At 37.8% G+C, this 19964-nt stretch overlaps 1 protein-coding gene across 6 annotated transcripts in view; it reads right to left on the bottom strand.

Annotated features, from left to right (window-relative positions):
- The window catches only part of LOC139811628 (uncharacterized), a 227368-nt gene that overhangs the window by 153747 nt on the left and 53657 nt on the right, over positions 1–19964 (bottom strand). For 3 of the 6 annotated variants that reach the window (XM_071775932.1, XM_071775938.1, XM_071775936.1), the window contains exons 1-2: positions 13433–13929; positions 175–234 (exon numbers count right to left, since the gene is read on the bottom strand). The gene's annotated coding sequence lies outside the window, so the exon portion shown is untranslated. Of the gene's footprint in view, positions 1–174; positions 237–13432; positions 13930–19964 lie in introns of those variants that run through there. The other 3 variants (XM_071775934.1, XM_071775937.1, XM_071775935.1) reach the window with 2 other exon arrangements.

Below are 19964 nucleotides of genomic sequence, written 5' to 3'. Positions count from 1 at the left end.
CTTGTTGACATTTAAGCAAGCAATAAGTGGCAACTTTATCTAATCTCGTCGCGTAAAAGAGATCGCGAAAGTTGGAGAAATCGCACGACTAAGCTTGATTGCAGGATACAAATTCATTAATTTAATTAGTCGGCAGCGCATAACACTCTTATAAAATATATAAAGATCACTTACCTTAACTGTACCGCGCAATCGTTGTGACAGGTTCCATGCCTGATCCACAAATAGATCGTCCTGCAATGCAAAAAAGGAATCGAATAAAAAAATCTATTACAAAGTTAAATCAGGCAAAGTTATCTATGCATTTATTATTAGAAATTGAGAGGCATAACGATCGTAAGATGTATTCTTCTGGATCAATAATGTGTCTAAAAGCCAAAACTAATTTAATGTCATCTTCATTCATTATAATATAGTACGCAGTGTTTACCAGTATCTAGATATCTTATAGATGATCATCCGAATAAAGAAATGGCATCATCCTTATTATATCTTATCTAGATAAAAAAATAGAAAGTATATTCATCTTCATCTTTGATGAAAAATCACGTCATCTTATCTAAAAATTATTTAAGATAGTAAGATTTCCGTTCTTTCTGCTATTTCTTTACCGCCGTCTAAATTAAATTAGATTCCAGAACGTTATATGAACGCTATAAAGTTGTGTAAAGACCTATTTTTTAAAGAAGTAGATTATTTATACTGCAAGAATGTCATTACACTCGAAAACAGATCAAATTTCTTTCTTTCCGCTGCTATTAGAAGTTGATATTTAAAAAAAAAGGGAATAATAAGTAAATAATTATTAGTGGCATCGAAGCACTTTCGTATTTGGAATCTAAATCGAAGAAATTTCAATCTCTTATGAATTTTCCAAATGTTAAAAATGTTTTTTTTTAATATAATCCCCTGCCATCGTCAGTCCCAGTAAAGCGCCTTTTTAGTTTAGCACAGCAAATCAGTGCACCCCGCCGAAGCTGCTTAGACAAAACATTCGAAAAACTGTTATTTTTGAGAAATAAAAACTCAAAATAAAATTATTAATACTGTTTTAATCTGCGTAATTCTTTTTATAAATTTTTATGAATACCTAGTTTCATAAACCCAAAATTATCTGTATAAAAATCAGCGATAATTATCTCATCTTTTTATCTCATCTATAGATTAATTTAAAAAAAAATCATCTTTATCTCATCTAAGATACGGATTTTCATCTTATCTTCATCTCAGATTATTTTAAAATCAACTACTGCAAACACTGGATAGTAGGTTTATACTTTGCCGAATGATCGATACGAATGTAAGAACGATAGTGGCGAGAGAAATAATCTGCTGAGAGAAAAAAAGCGAGAAAGACGTCGTCATAAAGGCGCGCACTCCGCCAAAGCGCGACCAAAAATAAACGCGCGCGCGTTTGGTTAAACGGGCATTTATGTATACACGCGAAAGCATCTGCCTGCAGTCAGTCACCTATTTCTGTGGAAGCAGCGTTAGCAGCGACGGCGCAGCGCGACGATTCATGCAGGGCATTGCAGGGGTGTCGGATGTCATGGGGGTTTGCGTAACCGCTCGCTCGCGGCCACATTTTTAATCCGACGGCCGCGGCGTGTGTAAATCATGCTTTTAGCACCGGGAAAATCGTCGCCTTCTATAGGTAAGTGCTCGCGCCGTTAAAAGTGCTCTTCGTCGACCGAGAAGGAGCCTCGAACCGACCGTCGTCGTCGACCGACTCGGCAATAATGTAATGGGGAAGTTTAATGGCCGTCACTGCGGGCAACGTGCACCGCCGTCGTACGTGCAATAACAATTAACGACAGAGGGTAACAGATGTTGGCCGCGGGGCTCGCGCGCACAGCCAAGGGCAGCTACGGGGTTGGATGAGAGGGCAGGGAAGAGAGAGGCTTTTTGTTCTCTCACGACGACGCGATGGGACATTTTGCAAAGGGCCCCATTTGTCGGCTCGTTAAACGAAAACGCGTTATACACGCCGCGACGAATTACACTTAGATCTCGATATAATGCAACATAGGCACAGTGCGCGAGAGGGTGATAAATGTATCGACGGCGAACGAGCCAGTAAATATATAATTACTCCACACCTATTTCCTATACTTCTATACGCAAATTCGATTAATTTAATTTAAAATTTTTTTACGAATATACATATTACTGTATAAAATGTTGTATATAATACTGAATCTTACAATATTGATTTGTTGAAAGTATAGAGTGTGTTAAAAATAAGAATAAGAGAAAGTATATATGTATAATTAAAGAATTTTTTTGTGACAATGAAAAAGACATATTGTATTAACACGTTGCACCGATATAGTACATGATGTGACAACTGCTTTATACATATTAATTATGTACGAATTAATGATACTGCGAAATATTGTATGATATTGTATGTACTTGTGCTCAAAATAATGTATGTAATAATAATGTATCTGCTTATATTCAAAATATCAACTGGCCTGACTGGAAAGTTCGGCGTGTACCACCCATCACCGATGGAGCGGCACGTATTAAAATAAAAATTTAATGTAACAACTATTTTTAGCTCGGGAAATGTTTCCGAAGGCCGAGGTACTGATTACATGCGACAGTCAAGCAAATATTGGTCAAGCACATGCTGCGCCTAGTAAACAATTAAGTTCCACGCGAAACTGATGGGTGTGGTAAGACACGTTGCGCATGTTGCGTACAATAGATGGGGATTCAATGGCGCATAATAATAGCAACGAGAAAAATCAATGGCGCGTAATACACATTTACCCTTGTCATATCATAATATTATATACCTACCGGAAATATTATATTTATACTATATACATAATATTCTAGTATTGATGGTACAATCGGAAAAGGAAAAATTTCTCATGAAAAAGTACATAAATTAAAAGAATATAGGATAAAATTTGCAACTTTCTTGTATTTATTTTCAAGAAAAATAAAATTTAAAAAATTGGAAAATTAATGTATTCCTGCTTTATCAAGCTTGAACGATTTATATCGAATTTATCTCGACGGTTATTAAAATATATAAATTATATTTTATTTATTTTATATTATATTATACTAGCTTGATACTCGTGCTTCGCTACGATAACATATTTTACCCCTTTTCACTACCTTACGGATCGAATTTCTAAAAATTAGTGAGTGCATGCTTCTTGTTAGTGAGTGCTTACGTCATGGAAGGAATATACTCCCCGAATTTCATGTTTCTAGGTTTAGGGCTTTGGGCTGGACGTTGATGAGTCAGTCAATCTGTCAGTCGGTCAGTCAGTCAGGACATTTGTTTATATATATAGATTAAAAATAATTTAAGAAGTTACTAAAGAAATTATAAAATTAAAATTATTTTCATTTTTTCAATGTATAATGTTGTATCTTTTCATAGGTATCTTAACAACTGAGACGATACATGACACCGAGACTCTTAGAAATTGTTCAAGTATAATAGAAAAGCGATTTTCAAAATCACTTTTCTCGAAAACAAAGTGCATAAAAAATATTTTATTCTACTACATTTTACATTTTTGTACTTATTGTTTCATAAAGAATTACTTACTTTTCTTATATTAATATTTCAGAGACTCTCTGCATGTAAATAAGAGAAAAATTATGGATATTTTATATGTAATTATAAAAACTGAGTGAGAAGAATTCGGAAGAATCTTCAAGACGAATCGTTATCACCGAGCGCACTTGAAACAAAAGTTCGCTTTCGTACTTATTTATCTCCGCGAGGGAAATAAATCGAGGTTTCTAACGGCCGAAGAAATTCCGAAACCCTTAATTAAACGAGTAGACGGCTTTAAATTGTTGATTCAGAAATTTGCATTTGTGTACGCCACGCGGCGCCACGCCGCGCGCCGGGCGAAACGCTCCCGCTGTTCCTCCGGGGTAAACACCCGCTCGAAGAACATACAACGGGAAAAGTGACGGAAAACGGCAGGGCCGCGCGCGGGCGGTGTGCGTGCGGAAGCCGGAGCGGAGAAAGGTGCCGCGATCGGCGTCGGCGGCGGTGGATATCGATCACGAAACATTTGCATGGAAATTTCTTGCGGCGCGCGGCGAACGCTGCCGCGGTTATATTTCTCCTAGCACCCGGAAACGTGGATTCGGTCCAGGCGCCTAAGATATCGCTCGGCGAGGGATCGACTTCATGGATCAGAAAATGGCCGATAGATAAAAATTAACTCTTTTATCTTATTCGGAGATAACGACTGTTTTAGTCAGGGTCGAGTGCGCAAGAGGGTCATTACGATATCTCCGAAACAAGAATGTATAATGGAGAAAGACTGCAGTAAATATTCACGATATATTTACCGACTCGTTTTGTGCTGAACATTTTATTTGTCCGGCTCTTGAAATAAGATAACAGCTCTCATTATAATCGCAATATATGCTAAATTGTGTACATTGTTTGGAAATGAGAAGCAGTTCTCCTTTGCTCGCACTCAATGTCTTTGTGTAACTAGATATATACGTAACGTCAAGAAATAAATTACGAAAATAAAAGAACAGAAATTGTCGATGACCTACTAAACCTTTTAAAACCCAGTATAACCAGAAAAGATAAGCAACATTATCTTTAGTATCATCTTTGCGTAAATTATAAATTTATTAAGCAACAAAAAGATGACGCAAAAGTTAATATTATATGGGTTTAAAATATAGTTTGGAGGAATCTCTCCAGGATGTTCCACGTAATAAATCAGGATTTATTAATACCACTTCCGGTAGCACGGATATAACTTGTATAGACTAACTCCTTAAAAATTTGCTAAAAAAGATCGATTTCATAGAGTCGACTAATTAATTGAGTTGAGCCGCGACGAGCGAACAAAAAATTAATTAAGCTCCACTGAAAAGCGCCGTGAGACAAAAGCGAATCTCAAACGCTAATCTGAGAAACGTTCCTTTGACAGATTCTTTTTTCCTCCATCGCACACGCGCACGCGCGGACAAAACTCCTGACAGCGTTCAGTGTCTCGTAATGAGTTGGTACAGATTCACAAAGCTTGCGGTCTAAGGTAAAGCAAAATTAACTCTTAATTTTTCTCATTTATACGAGAAAGAGAGAGAGAGAAAATGGGGGAGAAAAAGGGAGGGAGGAGCTTTAATACAACCGAGAGAAATTTCAATTTCCATAGTATTTTCAGTTAATTAGTTTTTCCTTAGAAACTAAATTAATTGAATCAAATATGTAACTTGGCGTTAAATTTTGATGAAGATTCAGGTAATTCTTTCATTGCCGGCTGAATAACGCGGGTCAATAATAGTGAAACGCCGAGATCCAATTATCTTTTACAGCCTAAAGACGATAAAACGTAGATGGGTATGGCGTAGGCAGGCGTATCGTTTAGGCGATGGTCCGACGACGAATTAACTCTTTCAGATCTCTCTTACGGGCTTACGTCACTCTCACGCTGCCACTCGGTCAGAGGCACACGCACGCCCGCACACGAATATGCGTTTGACACGCTGCGTCACAAGACTTTTACCAGCGCCAGTGTGCGCGCCGCTATGAATAACCTATAGTGAATCGGGTCACGTTCAATGTTTTTACGTTTCTTTTGCGAGAGGGATGTTACGAGGGCGAGCGAGACGGTTTGCGCAACACTCGAGAAATATCGGAACTGTTTCTTTTTCTTCAAGTTAATTCTATATTCCTGTTTTTTCTTCATCTCGGCTAAAATATTGTACGTAAAATATTTTGAATAATCCCGAAAATATACGATTTAACATGTGTCGTACAAAAAGTGTACGTGTTCGAAACACATCATCAATCTTTGTCCCTGGTGCACTTTCAATGTACTACCGGACAGCACGAAATATGTTGCGTAAAATGTTCATTAATTATAATTACCCTTCGCCACAGATTCCCACCTCGCATTCCTATAAAACTATTTCGAGTTCAGCTGCTGTGGATTGATGGATGCGGGGTTGAGTAATATGTGGCAGGGGGATAATATAGGTCTCTTTTCCCCGTATCTTTCGGGGGCTGTGAGTTGCCTCCATCTGTGACTTTTGTGGAACTTTCATGGAACTCAAAAGAGACGCTACAGTTGGCAATTTCATTGTCCCTTCCATAGTGATGTTAGAGAATCATAATTCTCCCCTTTGAAACGTTCCTACCGTTTCCTACTTCAATTTCTTACTAAATTTTTTTAAAACTGATTATTAAAAAATTCATTAGGTACTTGAAATTAAACAGTCTAATATAAAATATAAATAAACATGTATATAGCAAATAATACGCACATTTTTTTAACGAGCTTAAGGGGACTGAAGAGATTTTCGATTTTCTTAAATTTTATTTTTCAAAAGTATTAACATTCCTTTGTATAAAGTAAGTATCATTAATTGATATGTACTTAAACTTTAAACACGTCTTTCCCCAAATTTTATTTTTTAACTTTTTGCAGTGATTTCTCCGAAACTATATATAAGCTTCGTATTGATTTGAAATTTTAAAGCAATAATGTTTGTTTATCTGGCTGTCAGGTGAACAACCGCGCAAAAATTTTTCATTTCGAGATATTGATTTTTTTATTGTAAAAGGACTGAAAATTTTGAATTCTTTATTGCGTTTTTTTTGCGAGCTCATAGTGACCAAGATATAACGTAAAAAAAGAAAAGCGTTTTTGTCATTTAGAAAATAAAAATATATTCTTAAAATAAGGCTAAAAGAACATGCAAAGTTTAACGTTATTCGTTTTTTTCGTTTTCCTACAAAAAATTCCTAAAAAATACTTTTAAACCAGAATACCCCCTTAATTGCGTTGAAACTTAATTTTTAGCCCAGAGTATTTTCTTTTCCCTCATTTACCTATAAGATTCTCGTTAAATCACAAGATTACACGTTTACTCATCTTATACCTATATATACTTCCTCTATCTTACTATAATTCAAACAACATTAAACGTAATTTTTCGAAGGTTCGTGCAATAACCTTCGTATAATAGATAAGATCAAGCGTGTAAAATACACCGCAAAATAAAAGCGAGAGCACATCTCAAAATTCCACGAGCAATAAAATTTTATCTTTACGAACAGTGATACCGCGAGATAATGGTCGATTTGCGCGAGAATTACGCAATAAATTGAGACGCGTTCCATGTTACGTGGCGCCTCACTCTGCGCCCCGCGATATTTCGCCTCTTTCGCGCCGCGAAAACGAGGCGATCTCACCGGGCGCAGGCGGAACGTGTGAACGCCGAAACCTTTTATGACGGCTTGATTACGGGATTACGGAATTACGTCGCGGGTAGGCGATATTTAAAATCCCGTGTGCAAACCTCGAGCGAACATCTGCGTCTTCGCGACCCTTCCGCGCCCTTTCGTCACGCACGAAACGAGCGCGCGCGCGTTGCGTACGTACGGTGTCGCGTACTTCCTTTTTCTCTCGCTCCCTCCTCCCCGTCTCGCTTTCAGGCTCGTTGGCTTTCCTTTGTTCCCGCGGTGAAACGGAGTGACCGGGAGAAGGAACATGAATACGAGCCGTCGCAAATGAATCGGGCGCGCGCTTGTACACCGAGTCTAATTTTAAGCCACGACCGTAACCTGTTTCGCTTACGATCTCCTTTATTTCTTGCCATTCGAGCCTTAGAGAGGAAGAAAAAAAATATTAGCGTCGAGACCGGCGCGAAAAAGCCGCGGTGAAGAAAAACCGTTCTCTCGTTCTCGTTTGCACGTCTCGTTGTACTTTGTTAGACCATCAACATCTGTCTTTAATTTTCTGTCTCTTTCTCTCTCTCTCTTTCCTTTCACGGATCTAATGTCATTAAGTCAGAAATCGAGCCGCGAAGGTTCGTGAGAAAACCTTCGCGCGACAGATAAGATCGAGCATGTAGGGAGTTTTATTATCCAAAATTAAGTCGAGGACACGTCTCCAAGTTTCACGTAGAACAATAAAATGTTACCTCTACGAACGGTCGCATGTGAGATAATTATCGATCTACTCGACTCGATAAACCTACAATAATAACGCGCGAATAGATCGACGACGCGGCGGCGATCGTGAGCTACGATACGCGGAATTTATCGTCCGCGCGATGTTCGACGTAGATGAGTGACGCACAGCGGGGAACGTGGTACATACGTCCGAGAGTGCCGTTTCGAAAGTGATATCACTCGTTCTCCTACGCGCCGAGCGTCGTCAACATCCGCCGGTATAGAGGTACGTGCGTCGCGCGCGACCGTGTTGTCTGAGCACTCTGAGCGCGAACGAGAGGTGTGATTCATGTCTCGTCATTACGGATCACCGAGGTAATTGCGTTATGTAAGCCGAGACTGCGCAAGGATTACTCTCTCTTTTCCTCTCTCTTCTCTCTCTCTCTCTCTCTCTCTCTCTCTCTTTCTCTCGTATCGAAATCAATTTCAGTCGCCACCGCTGCGGAAGAGAACGTTTACTTCTCGTAATCATCAAAAATAGCAGCATTGAACCTTGACGCATCGCCTGAAACTATGTTCGATACACCGACCTACTGAGATTAGATTCGTCTGAAATTAATGCATGAATTTGACCAAGCTTTCGTCGCGTGAAACGACGAGCCAGGGGTTTGTAAAATCTAGAATAATATGTCAACGAGTTATCTAAATTTTAGAAATAAATTGCGAATGTTTCATTCATACATCTGTATAGCAATTCCACTGCAAGATTGCGGAAAATATAAAAGCACATACAGAAAAATATTCTACAGCCAAGAAAAGCAAACTTATTTGATTTGATTTGTTTTAAGTAATGGTTTTCTTCAACAAAGAATATTTTCTTAATAACAGTTTTCAGATGTACGAAGACTTGTCACAAGTCTTAGAAAAGCTCATCATATTGTGCTCATTGCAAAAGAATTTATGAAACTTCAAGAATACTATGAAACTTTACCGAAGAAAAGCTATATAGAATTAATTTGAATATTTAAAGATACATTAACGTAAGAATATTTATTATAGATAGAAAAAGAATTTCTATATGCAAAAGAATCAGAAAACGAAATATAGTTTAGAAAAATGAAAATTATTCTTGCTTCAAGTAAATCCATGTTCTCGATTCAAATAAATATATTCTTTCTAGAAACAATGTTATCTCGGAACAAGTAATTATTTTTATTTTCATAGACTAGTTTACTATGATTCTTTAGGTAAGAATAAGAATATGAAATACTTGAAATCAATGAATTACTTCTTCTGAAAACTAAGAACATGCAACACTAGAATATAATCAGAGGTGTGGTCTAGTGGAGTAAAGTGCCAGACTCGTAATAACCTGCACGAAGAACCTCGCAGGTTCAATGCACCTGATCACAGAAATTTTAATATTCTATGCCTACTGTTACACGAGATTACTGAAACCTCCTGAGAAACCCTATGTTCCATTTAGGAATTAAAGGAATCAATCATCGTCATCATCATCAAGAATATAATCTCTTTTTGGAAGTTAGCAGATTATTCTAGGTGAAGAAATATTATACTTGATTAAAAAAAATAGCGGATAAACTTTTCTATAAAAAATAGTGATATCTTTATTGAAGTATATGCTTCTCTTCTGTAGACTCTATATAATAAACAGACCGAATTTTTGTATTAATTAAATATTCTTGTTTGAAGTATTAAAAAAAATATGTTTTCTAAGATCCAGAATATGTTTTAAGTATATGTGATACTTATGCTAACTTTATGATTGATTTCGGATATATAAACGTATTAAATACTTAAAATAAGTAATATTTACTCATGCAGGTAGTACATGTAATTTGTCTGCGTGCACTGATTTCTTCCGTCTGTCACGTATTCAAGAAAACTGTTGGATTTTGTTGAATATTTATCACGATATAATCCATAAATTTTCACGGTTAATCGGATTAGAGAGGGTAGTTTAATGTGAAATCGCGATAGGGTGTTTCCACGGCGGCACATTGTATTTTCTAAATAGAGGCGGTTAATGGAACGCGTTCATTTCGAGATTCGTATCGAGAACGAGTACGGGGATCGCCTTTCGTCAAGGCACGGGTCGTAAACGATAAGCCAGCGTGACGTATATATTACGTATAATGTCCGAAACACGTCACGAACAAACTGTTGTTCGGCGTTTCGCGCGTGGCGCGACGTCTGCGAGGGGAAAGTATAGTATCGAGCGATCGTTGACAGCGCGCTTCTGTATTCGACCCCGCCGCGCGGGACCAAATCACATCCGAGTTCGATAATCGGGGAACGTGTACCTTACGGAGTTTCGGACACTTCGAACTCTAGAACTTTTCGGGGTGCATTCAGAACTTGAAGAAAAAAATGATTTTTTGAAAGATGGGGTGCAAACTTCACAGAGGTGACCACTTCGGCACTCCGGCATTCTCGCCGTACAGACATCCTAATTCGAACCTCGCATTTATCGATATCTATATCTACTAATCTTTGCATTTTATTCTGGAAGAGAAACGTTTCGAGACAGCATGCTTACGTCGCTAAAAACGATGTAAACAACTCCAATTTTGAAAACAATTGCAAATATTCGCGTTCGAAATTGGATTATTTCCAAAACGAACAGGTTAAGGTCAAAACACACTTCAGCATTCCGTATTCTCACCGTGCAGTTAAAATCATAATCCAAAAAACTTGGCATTATTTCGCGAAAATTCTAATCACCCCATTTTCGACACCGGCTGCCTTCGTCTCGCGACGTTATCTTCCAAACTGAAGCGCGAGGCGAGGCATTCAACTTAATTGAGAGGCCCAATTTTTGCATCTCATTCTGAAAAAGGAGCGTTTTAAAAAAAGACAGTATAATTATGTCGCGGAAAACGATTCTAATTTTGAAAACAATGCAAATACTCGCGCGATATTAATGTTCGCGATTGGACTACTACTTCCAAGACAGACAATTTGAGGATCGCGCTCGACGTTGAAATGTCTATTTACCTGCGAAATATCTTATCTGGTTCATTTGCATGACTCAACTTCTCCGAACGCTTTTAAAACCAAATTTTATGATTACCATTCGGCGCCTGAGTCATCTGTTGCCATGTAAATAACACACTTATTTCTTTAGTCATAAAGAAAGAATAGTTTCGCTAAAGTACATAATTACATAATTATTTTAATGATTCAGCACAATTACTTTCAGAAGAAAGGAACTCTGTTTAATTGGGATCCTGGAATATTTAAGAAAAGGAAAGACAAAAAATTATCGTGAGATTTAGATGTGGGAATGAAGAGCTTGGCAGTAAATTTCAGCAAGGACAAGAGAGAAATCTTAGTAGGATACATGTCAGAGAGAAGCTGAGACTTTAAAACACCTTGCAACGAGTTGTATTGCGGAGGTAAGAAGGAACATGGGAATGGCGCAATTACTGATGGAAAAGGGAGAATAAAATAAGGAAAGAGAATAGAATCAAAGAAAGTTAAAGCATCTCTCTAGGATAGAAATAATAGCATTAGGTTTACAGAAAGAAGCTAGCTTGCACTGAGAGAAAAGTGTTTGGCATTTGCGACTATAATTTCATAGTAAAATAATTATGGTTGGCGTTCTTATCTTTATAGTTATTATTGCGCCATAATATTAATAAAAATAACCTTATATACATAGATCTTCCAATTATGATGGTCATTTTCATCATATTTACATAGTATGATTTACATAACCATATCATACATAAATTAAAATTTATAAAACCATGTGTATGGTTGAATAAATGCGCATGTTAAAGCCATGACAACAATGATGTAATATTGAGTCAGTTATAATTCGCATTGTTATAATAACTATAAAAATGTAGTAGGCACCGAAAATAACTAAAAATTATAGTGAAATTGTGGTAACTGCAACTATTTTTTTCTCTGAATGAAGAAATTAATTAAAGATGTGCAAACTATTTAAATCAAATCGAATCGAATCGGGTGAGATTCGATTCGATTCGAATTCGAATTTATATAATTCGAAATTCGAATCCGAACCATTCAAAAATTTCGGATCTAGATGGATCGAATACGAATCATATCCATCATTGTCAATTTTATAAAATCATTGCATATTTCCCGTTAATAAGCAAAATTGTAAACCTTTTGAAAACCGAAAGGCATGGCACGAAATAAATACGATCATGTCAATAGGTGCATTTAGTGAGTTCGTTCAGTATTATAACCACTCATTGACCGGCTAAGTAGCAGTTAGAAAGTTTATTTCTTCTTTTTGACATGCTTTGTGACCCTATCAAATTGTAAGCAAAAGTTTAAATATGCGTAAAAAAATAGTAAGCTATGAGTATTGATAATAAAATAATGTATATCTATTATTTTATTTTAATTTCTATGTATGTAATTGGATAATGTTATTAGATATTACATTAAAATATTTTAATAATTTATCTATGATTTTTCGTCTAATTGTCTAATTTCAGTTACTGCATTAAATAAAGTATGTTTATTAATTTTATATTAAATATTTAAATACGTTTTTTGCTTTAAAAAGAATTTATATTACATAATTAATGTTATTTTTCCACATTAAAATAGTCTTCCAATATCTACGCGTTAAAATTTAATCTAATACTAATTATATTATTAATTAAAAATTACATTTCTACGATTCGATTCGCTTCGATTCGAATTCGAAAGACAAAATAAAATTTGATTAAATTCGATTCGACGTCAAAAATTCTTGATTCGCACAAGAAATTATATATGTTAAAGTTTAGACGCGTTTAAATAATAAAATAATATCTTCCGTTGAACTCATAATACGTTATCGGTAAATAACATATCGTATTGTTGGAATTGTAAACCTTTTAAAGGCCGAAAGGTACGAAATAAATACCCATCTATCTATCATAATTATTTTCAGATCTGTATCTGACTTAATTTCTATATACGTTAGCAAAATCTACTTTCCGTACATGGCTCTCCAGCTGTGCTTACGCATTCTACAATTTTATCACAGCTTTGTCTTACTGTTCACGTATTTGATTCCTTGCTCTCGCGTTCGCGGGGCTATTTCGGAGCGTATAATAAATTAATCTATCTGACATGCGAAAATCAGGAGGGTTATTAGTTATTAGGAGCAGCTGGCGCGGGTTGCAGTCGCGAGCGGAGCGAGACGTGTCGCGCGATCGAAGAATTTCGCCGCTCCGCTCTGTTCCGCTCAGCTCCGTCTCGCAATCCGAAGAGAAGAGAAGGAACGTATACGAGCGCGATTTCGAAATGCCGAACGGGATTGACGCGGGGGAACGCGCTGAAAAACGCGCGGCGACGACGGCGACGGCGACGACGACGCTCTCGTTATTGAGCGGGCCCGAAAACGCCGCGCTTTCATTCGTGCGCTTGCACGGAGGACGACGCCTCGGCGCGTCGTCGCGCCGGCGTCGCGCTTGCTCGCGCGCGCGCGTGCCCGCCGTTCCTTCTCTCTCTCTCTCTCTTTCTCTCTCTCACCTTTTTTTTAGCGCGAAAATCACGTCTCGCGCCTAGGTGCCCCGCGGCAAGGGTGATGACGATGATAACGACGACGACGACGACGGCAACAGCAGCAGCAGCAACGGCAGCGATGCGGTAATCCAATATGGCAGCCTACACACATGTCAAAACAAACGCACCGATGCCCGAGAGCGGAGCACGCCGACCGGCCGGACGTCTGGCTCCGAAATTCGAAATTCGTCCCTCCCGGATCTTCTCCGGTCGCCGCCGCCGCCGATCCTCCGACGCCGGCACGTGCCGACGCGGCGCGTCGCGTCGCGTCGCGTCAAGCACGTAGAATCACTGCCGTCGCGTAATACGAATGCGCGATACGACGTACGCGATACGAGAGGGAGGGAGAAAGAGAAAAGAGATAGGTGACGAGGGGTAAAGGGGAGTAGAACGCTCCGAGCCGCGATACACGACACGTACGCTGCGAGCGCCCGCCACCGACTGGCCAGTCCGCCAGTCAGTAGTACCAGCGAGACGCGCCAGGCAGTGGGGCGAGCGGGCGCTGGGCGATAAGTGGGAGGGGAAGTCGGCGAGACCTCAGTGGCGCTCAACCGAGACGGCCGTCCCTGACTCCCGACACTTTTTGCCCTTATTTATGTAGGTATACTCTCTGCGTATTGAAACATTGTAACCTTTCAAATACTGCTTTTCGCTTTGTATCTGATCATGTTGACCCGGGAACGGGCGTCTGATTTTTTTTTGCATAAATTGTCATCTGGGGTGATTTTCACAGTCTAATTAAAAGTCACTGTTATTAATTATATATTCCACATCTTTAATTGTTTTATAATTTATTATAGTGTTTAAGGACAATATATGTATACCTATATAGATTTTACTCAACATTTTCTGAAAAATTAAAGGAGAAATCAAAAAATATTTAAAAAACGAAAGAAGCACATAAAATTACTGTGACGTGAGCTTCATTTTTTCGATACTGGGGTGTAAAATTCACCCCAGGCGTCCATTCCTAGATTAAACAGGTTTATCGCGCGCGAAAATTTATATTTTCTTCATAGCGCACTTATTTTTACCTCCCAGTGTAACATATTATAATTATTTGCTGCAGCAATGACAAAAAATAAAGTTTTCCAGAAAGTTTGAATATTTTAAATTATTAAAGTTTTGTAATATCATTTTTTAATGCGATTTTAGTGTAATAACTGATTGTAGAAAAATAAAAGTATTTAATTATATGTAACATCAATTCTTCATTCGGTGTATATTAAATTCAAAGTATTCTTTTTCAAACAAATAAAAAATGTCAATCTTTCAGTTGTTATTGTTGTAAAAAATAAACGATATATTTTGATATTAATCTTTAATCGCAGATAAATAATATTTTAATGTCGGCAGAGAGGCGAATGAAAATTGGCGATTCAAAAAGATTTATTTCTTCAATTACATTGTTCAACAAAATTGATGAATGACTTTTTTCGAATACAAGAATCGAAGGTATTTTCCATTGTTTTTTGGACGCTAGATATGATTCTTAATTGCCATCATAATTTTGAGAAATTTGCGGTTAAAGTTGTGAGAAAAGGGCTATTTTAAAATATTTTGATTACGAGTATTAATTACAATAGGTGACGTGTTGGGGAAGTTTCATGACTATAAAAATTAAGTATTAAAATTAAGTGTTAGGATTTTTAGCCCTTTTAAAAGAAATTTATTGTATGATTATTAAAAAGATGTTTGTGATTAATGTAGGTTTTGCATCAAAGTTGCGATATATGCCATTAAAGACTAAGTATTCTACCAAAACATTTTACCAAATATTTTTTAATTATATTATTCAAACTTAAGGGTTTTTTAGATCGCTGAATACTAATCTGACGTCAAAGTTGATGAATTCAAACTGGCAGAATCAATATGGTGGAAACAGATAGAACAATTTAATAAACGGGATCATATTCCGCACCCAAAAGACTACGCGGGAAACGATTACATTCATTCTTGCGCATTTTTTAAAATAAAATAATGTTATTTTAGAATAAACGATTTTTAATATTATTGATTCAAATGTATTCGTTTCCCTTTTTTGTACGTATGCTTATTAAATAAATTTTTTTTATATTTGTTACATAAGAATACCGCTTTCACCGTCGTAATTTTTATAATATCGATGTCTTAAGTACGACGAGATAATTTATTACGTAGTAGAAATCAGTTCCGTGAAAGGAGTAGCACGACGATTAAAGCGTTAACTACGACGTTGCGGCGGTGTTACGCTCACAAACTTGCCGAAACTCAATAAAATAATTACTCCTAATATAATACGCAAGTAACGAGAGGGTGCAAGAAGCTACTACGGATGGTAGCGAGGCAGCGGCGTGCAGAAGTTATCGAGCAAAACCGGCAGCATTAGCCGAAAGGCAACTGGAACGAGAGTCGTCGGCAAAAAGCCTTGCAGTTGCAAATCTTGGTGAATGTAGGCGCGAAGGCCAATTAAGAGAAAGAAAATTTATGCGCACTTTTATTTTTAATAACAGTCTGCTCGAACCTTTTTATACTTTCTCCGTGTTTTAAATATTTAAATTAATTCTATACAGGTATATAAATTAGCGCTTCTAGATGTATTCAATAAATGTTATATAGACACGATATGATTCTACATTGAGAGAAAGTGTATATTCTTGTTACATTTGTCATAAAAAAGCTTACTGACGATTCAATTTGTAAAAAAAGTCTGTTACTAATTAGTCAAAATATAATCCATAAAAGTAAAAATGTTAAGAAGTAATAAATTTGCTGACCAAATTTTAATTTATAAAGCTTTTAATGAACATTCATAAAGAAAAAGTCTACGGATTTACAATATTTCAGCTAATTAATAATAAATTTTTCTTATATCTAACTCGCCATTACTTTTTTATCTTGCTTCACAAATTTTTTTTAACAATAAATTCTTTTAATAATAGTTCAAAATCTGAAGCTCGGGGGGCTGTACAACGTTTAGTCTTAAAAAAATGTTCGTGATATATACCTATATGTATATGATTAAGAATATACATTTTCCTTTTTCTTAATATACAATAAATGTCGATGAGATATTAATATAAATTTTGGCTTTCAGTTCTCATCACTTGTTGAACGCACATCGCGCGCGTTAGTTTCCGCGCAAAATGAGGAAAGAGCAATTAACCGCGATCAAGGGTCGTTACTATCCGGCGACACTTATCTCCGCGCAATGTGCGCCGCATCGGTTCGTCCTCCATCAGGATTCCAGGATACGTGCATACGTATCCTTGTCCTCCTCCTCTTCCATCTTTCCAGTTCTCTTTCTCTTTCTCTCTCACGCGTGTCATTTAATGTCCTGCCCCACATTTCCGTGCGGACCGTTTGTTCGGAGCGGATCCGCTGCTCGTTTCCCGCTTAGACGATAATTCACCGTGGAAAGAAATCGATGCGGCGCAGCGTCCTCGGAGGGTACGCAAAATTTGTCGCGGACTAACGACCGCGTTGCAACGAGCCCGGTGGTGCGACGGTCTTTCGCAAAACGTCAGACCCAGATGCGCGCGCGCGCGCAATTTTATTTTGCGAAACGTCAATAACGAGCGCAACTGCGACAGCCGTTCTCACATTCTCGCGATTAGACACGAACGGCGAAACTATCGTTTCCGCGAATTTTTCGCAATATTCTCCGACCGTAGGCGCCGAGGGATTCTCGATATCCCGAATTAATCTCTCGGAGATGTGGATTTTTCGAATCCTTATTCCCGTTTTATTAGCCCGAAATATACGGCCTGGAACGAAAATTCCGAGCACGCAACATTTCGCCGACACCGAGTTTTCCCGGGGTGCGTGTGGCGTGTGGGGTTCCCGGTACGACACTACATTTCAACGCGTGCCGAGAGAAATTTCGTTTTCCTGTCGATCGGGTAGGTATCGGGTATCGGGTGCGCGGGGCGCGGGGAAACGGATATTATACTTTGCACGCCGAAAGAACCGTGCGCTAAAGAGGCGTACGGTTTAATTAGTAACTGTGGACATGCGTTATGTCGGCGTATCTTTAGCGTCGCGCTCCATTTCGTACTCGAGTCCTTCGAGCGTTAATAATGAGCTTATTAGTAGTATAATAGGTCATTAATACGTTCGCCAGGTCGATCTCTACAAGAGTTTATTTAGACAGGTAACATCACGTATACACGCTCTATATGATAACAGGCAGCTGTTATCTAAAAAATATTGCCAGATTAAGATGATACGATGCGAGTATAATCGACGATTCTTTCCTTAACGAACTGATCATAAAAACCGAATGTAAACTGTGTAAAATGGAAAAATAAACAGAAAATAATTGGCAAGAAAGCGGAAGCAATTAAAGAGTGGAGAATGTTGAGAGGCTTTGTGCCCCCTCTCCTCTCTCTCTCTCTCTCTCACTCACTCACTCTCTCTCTCTCACTCACTCTTTCTCTCTCTCCTGTTGCTGATACAGCGACAGAAGTCAAGAGAGATCAATGTAGTCAAGAGATGATAAATTACTGCCGTCTCGTTATTCTGCGAGTGAAATTCATAGACTGCGGACAGATCTGACTAATCGAGAATTGTTTTTGTCCGACCTCCCCTTTTTTCCCCTTTGTACATGTAGAAACGTTCTTCGCAGAGAACTGCCTTAAGAATTGCCTTGTGGATTATCGTTATTTTTCGATTGAGTTGTGCATCGCAGAATGACGGGGATCTATATACTTATTTGATTATTTCTATGATAACGCAAAACGTGACTGTACATTTTCGAAGATCCAAACGTGGAGTTATTAATTAAAGCAATCATATATCGAAATATTTACCCTTGATTTTGTTCCGTTCGTTTTTCGTCGCTAGAATTTTAGATAGAATACTTCAAAATCTTTAATCGATACGTCTCTCACGTAACGAAGAAATTGAATTCTCTATAATAATACTTCATAATTAAGACCTCGATCGGTCTGCATATCGCGTTTACCAACGAAGTGGATAAGATCCACGAATGAAAAGGTTCGATTACCGTAATAATAATGGACGATAGCACGATCGGACTTCGTCAGCGTAATTACTCGCTTGCTCTTCTAAGATACACAACCGCCGAAATATCTATACGCGAGCAGCGCATACATCGAAATATGCGGCTGCAGTCTTAACGCGATACGGGTCGGCGGGCTCGACCTAAGAAAACCGGCGATCGATTCCTGGATTAATCGCTTCGTCGGAAAGACGGCACGGCGGCGACTGGAGTCTTGCTTGCCCGACGATGAGGTGCGCACGAATGCCGCCGCCGACCCTTCGCGGCTGTTCAAAAAAAAAAAGGGGAAGCACGATTGCACGCGCGCAGGGGTGCAGTCGCATCGAAGTGGATTACGTCGCGTAAAGCACGATTTATCGTTTCGGAGGGGTCCGCGATCGAAAACGCCGAGCCGAGTCGAAACATTACTACTCGGATGACTGCCTATAAAAACGGTCGATTTTTATGCGGAACTTTCTAAAACTAACTGGGCATCAGGAATAGAATTTTAGGCGTCGAGGAACAGCATTGAATTTCTATAAGAAATGGGAAAGCCACGGATCTCTGATACGACAGCTTACAATATTAGCCTTATTCATTTAATTCCAAACGGATTCTAATCTTAAAGTTAGTTACAAAGTTATTTACGTTACTCGCTGTTTTCTTTAACATAATTATATTTGCGTGGGATGTATTTCATACCTCAACATTATATCCCAATTTTCATTGTTCTTTATGGTGATTTACAATTAATAAACCTTTCGACTGCCACACCATTTTCCTCGAATAGCCCGAAAATTAATGAAAGTTTATACAATAGAGAAGTTTTTGATGGTGCTGATAACAAATTTCAAGTTAAATTAAAAAATTTTTTTTGTCCAATAAACTTTTATGACAACTTTTGTCATAAAACTATTTAAACATTTTTTTCAAATATAACTTCAAAATCATGTTCAGCGTACCCAAAAACTTCTAAATGTGCCTTGTTTCAGTCATTAGTTTATTGTAAAACTTTAATAAAATAAAATATCTCGAAAATTTTCATTCTTCAGCTAACAACCATATCTTTTTTCAGTTTTTTCTGAGGCAATATTTTCCAAACTAGACTAAAAAATCGTGACACTTTGCTTCGGTGATAAAATCACTTAGTGTGGCTCTAATATAACAAAATATTTTATGACAAGAAAATGCATTTTCGTGGCAGTAAACGCAAAGTCGAAAATAACGAAAATTACCGTCATCGGCAGTCAAGGAGTTAAAAAAAAAACAAAGGTTACTTAATAGATAATATTCTGAATGATATAACTCCTAGATATATAGGTAAGTGCAAAAGTTCATCTACTGTGAAACAATTTGTGCAGTATTTAATAAAAAAAAAAATGTATTGTGTGAATTTAATAGATTTTTCTAAGGTTAGGAGGAATGTATTTTACACTCCATGCAACGTATGGTTAACGCTATTGTCAGTAAGCTACCGGACGTTGAAAATACGCTCAGTTGCGTTTATTCTTGATGATC

This window comes from Temnothorax longispinosus, chromosome 4, assembly GCF_030848805.1.
Source record: "Temnothorax longispinosus isolate EJ_2023e chromosome 4, Tlon_JGU_v1, whole genome shotgun sequence".
NCBI classification, from domain to species: Eukaryota; Metazoa; Arthropoda; class Insecta; order Hymenoptera; family Formicidae; genus Temnothorax; species Temnothorax longispinosus.
The sequence above is the reverse complement of the archived record's forward strand: the minus strand, read 5'-3'. Positions and strand labels throughout refer to the sequence as shown.